This window comes from Phyllostomus hastatus, unplaced genomic scaffold (genome assembly GCF_019186645.2).
Source record: "Phyllostomus hastatus isolate PE091 unplaced genomic scaffold, TTU_PhHast_1.1 phas_scaffold_21, whole genome shotgun sequence".
Taxonomy (NCBI): Eukaryota; Metazoa; Chordata; class Mammalia; order Chiroptera; family Phyllostomidae; genus Phyllostomus; species Phyllostomus hastatus.
Window position 1 is genome coordinate 35,808,931 of NW_025334017.1, and position 3,978 is coordinate 35,812,908.

A 3,978-nucleotide genomic window follows, 5' to 3' on the forward strand; every position below is an offset into this window, starting at 1 on the left:
TCTTTTTGGGTCATCTATTTTTTATTCAATTCACTCTGAAATTCAGTTAAAGGTTTTTAAACTCGACAGATTTGAAACTTCTAGTCTCATAATATATAAAAGGGTTCTGCTTTCAACATTTCAATGTACAAGACAGTCTCTCAGGAAATGTCACTAAATCTTTTTTTCTTTAATGAAGGTCAAAGGGGGGAAGCCTTTGGAAGTAATATTATAAAGGAAGTTTCGATTATATTCTATTTCATTTAGGAAGCACTTATGTGATGCTTAATATATGCCTGGCAGTGTTCTAAGCAATGTTTTTTTCAAATGTTAGCTCACTTAATCCTCGTCATAGCAACTCTGTGGGGTAGATTCTATCATCTGTCTCATTTTAAAGAGGGCGGAAGTAAAACGCAGACCTTCAGAAACACCCAGGGCCGTGCACCTAGCAAGTGGGAAAGCTGGATGTAAACATCACCAGTCTGGCTCCAAAGTCCAGGCTTACGGACTATGTAGCCCTCGATTTTTTCCAGATTGTACATATTTTATATATCCAAAAATATGACCCTTTTCCCCCAAAGAAGTTTTTAGCAGAATGTTTAGTAACATAATTGTATATGGTAGATGGCATCTTTTAGGACCCTTTCTTGTCATAACCAAGGACTCACCTTCTTCCACTGTGTTCCTTGGCAGTTTAGCTAGGAGTATGTACCATCTGGGGGTAAGGAACTCTTTCTCATCCAGTCTCCTTTGCTCAATAAGCATCCTTAAAATCCCATCCCATTGGCATTCCACTGGCTCCCGCTGAGACAGACCAGTTACTTTTTGCAGCTGCTTGGGGGTATCATCTCTTTCTTCTTTATCAGACCCAACATGAATTCAGCTGGGCTGTGCTGAGGTTTAACCACAGTCATCGGCCTGGCATCCAGGAGAAAGGAGGGGACCTGTCCCGAGGAGAGCCTTCTGCTGGCTTCCTGAAAGAGAGGTCTCATGTGGGGAGAGGACCAACTTTTAATAAGGAGGAGTGAGACTCCTCTGGCTCAAAGACTCGGAATTCTGGAGAGCCGCCATCTTGGGGGCATCCATTTGGACATCCCCCTCCCAGGCCTCAGAGTCCCAGGTGCTCTCCTCGCCAGGGTGTTGAATTTTACATCACACCTTTGCCTTAGTCAGGCATTCTACTGTCTTTGAAGTTCAGTAAAACTGTCCGATCTTGAGTTGCTCCTTCGCTGTGTTACTCTCCCACTGAAAAAGATAAGAGTCCTCTTTGTAAACCACGCAATAGGTCCTTTGGCTATTGTCACATTTAGTCTTAACTCTTTGTTAGCATCCCTCAGTTTCTGGTGATCCATGCAGGACAGCAGTTGAAACTAATCACCATCTTTTGCTGTTGTTTGTAATTGAATGGGTTAATTCCTTTGTTTTCAAAGAGGAAATCATCACCTGGGCCAAAGTGTTCCCCTCCAGCACGGACATTCTCCGTGCTGTTTACCTCATAAGGGATTTGTGCTTCCTATTTTATCAGTGCTGCCATTATTACAAAATTTAATATAAATGCATAATTTTGCTTGCAAACCAAACAGAGCAGTATTTCACTCCCAAGTATCATGCTAAATTGGCTTAGATTCTAATAACTAATCCTAACTTTTTTTTAGTCCAGAGAATTGAGTTAGATTTGGTTTCTAGAAAGGGAATACAGATTACTTGCTAAAATAAAGAGTTTCCCCCTACTAGCCCAAATCTTGAGACAATTCTACTTTACCTGGAACCATTCAATTTTGACTTGATTTACAGCATTTGTTCATTTTTTAAAATTTTTTAATTTAATTTATTTATTTTTAGAGAGGGAAGGGAAGGAGAAAGAGAGAGAGAGAGAGAGAAACATATCAATGTGCGGTTGCTGGGGGCTGTGGCCTGCAACCCAGCCATGTGCCCTGACTGGGAATCGAACCTGTGATGCTTTGGTTCGAAGCCCGCACTCAATCCACTGAGCTACGTCAGCCAGGGCTTTGTTCATTTTGTCTTAATAGTAAGTACTCTTTGATATATTATAAAAATCCTCCCCCTGTCTCTTTCTTCCTACTTCCTCTTCTACTTTTGAATCTATGGTTCATTTCAGATAAGTCTGAAATGTCAGACATGGGTATTTAAATTGTTAAAGTATCTTATGTGGTTAATTAGGGAAAATGGAAATAAGTTGTTAGTGTATTAAGTGAGCATTCACTCATTTTTCCAAAACTGCATAGTGCAGTCACATACATACACTACGTTTCTTTTTGGTCATTTGTGTAAATAGAAAAGTAGCAAGACTGATGTAAGAGACCTGTCATTTATCTACTTATTCAACAAATATTTACTGAATTTTGTATGTCAGCCATGGTTCTAGGTGCTACAGGGACAGACGGTGGTGAGCGCTCTGTCCCTCGTAGGGCTTACATTTTGCTGTGCAGGAGGCAATAAGCAAATGCAAAGTAAGGTACGAAATGTTAGCTACTCATGAGTGCTAAGGAGGAAAACGAAGCAGAGAATCGAGGGAAGCAGAGTTATCATTTTAAATAAGCTGCATAGAGAAAGCCCCACTTTGAGGAATCAGTGGAAGCCTGAAGCTGAGGGAGGGGACCGAGTCTCCAAGGGAAAAGGCCTCAGGGATTTGAATTTAAAGCTAAGCGTCAGCTTGTAGCTTGCATCATTGGCATCATACAAATAATGATGAATTCCACATCAGTGGAGATTCTTAAAATAGAAGAAGAATTCCAGGGTGGTTGTTAACTTCCCAGCTTTTAAAGCTTTGACGCATCGTTAAGAAATGCCCAAAGGGTGACTTTACCACGAAGGTCAAATCAACCACCAAGTGAACTTCTCTAGTAGAAGTTCTGTGTTATTCCTAGGGAAAGTGAGAGTCTTTTCAATTATTCAAAAATATATATTGAAAACCCATTTCAGGCACAGCATTGTACTGCAGATGATGGATAAGACCCAGCGACTCTGTCCATAAGGGAGCGGATGTACAAATAAACATACAGTTAACACATAAAAAGCTAATTTTCGAGATAAGCACAGGGCGTTTTGGAAGCACAAGGAAAGACTAGCCTGGCCGTGGAGGGGAGACATGCTGGAATGCTTCCCGGTGGAAGTGACATGTAAGACACCTTAAGGGTGAGTTGGAGCCAGTCAAGAAAGTATGAAGGCAATAAGGAGAAGGGCACCCCAGGCGGAGGAACCCACTCGTTTCAAGGCCGAGTGGAGAAAGAGAGGCTGTGTCCCGGGAGGCTCTGTGTGGCTGCAGCTCGGAGTGGGCGGCGGTGAGGAAGGTAGGGGTGGTGCTGGAGTTGTGAGCAGGGTCCCCGTAGGAAGGGCCTTCCGTGTTGCGCTAGGGAGTTTGGGTGCTGTCCTAAGGGGCTCGTGACCCTGCGGAACCAGCTGACACCTGTCCAACTATCTTCTCATCGATTCTCTTTCTTCACTTACAGATTGTTTTTTCTGCCTCAAACAAGTATTGAAATTTCTCCAGTTGTCCTGCGTTTGTCCAAATGGGGTGACTATATCACTTTAGCCTGAGAATTTTGTGCTTCCTCTCGGGAACATACAGCAGTCCATCCTCAGGCCATCAGAGGTAGCGGGTCCTCTCTCAAGGCCACCTTCCCTTCCCTGTCTACCAGTGCATTATCATAATTCCCTGATTAGCTGCCAGGTGTCCTGCGACCTGTATTCTAACATGGCACCCCACCTAGCCCCTAACTCTCCCTTTTATTTCTGAAATGGAGAATAGCCAGAAATCCTTCTTTTTTTTCAATCTTTGCTGACAGTTTCAAGAACAAACGCACACATCTGATGTGTGGTGCAACCATGTGCAAAGTCATTGTCAGCCCAAGTGCTGGAGTGGCTCTAGATGACAGGCACACCAGTATGGGTGCTGACCCTATCATTGCCCAGCCATTTGGAATATGCATTTTTCCTTCAGTCTGAATAGAGCACAGCATAGACTAAAAGATATAGCTA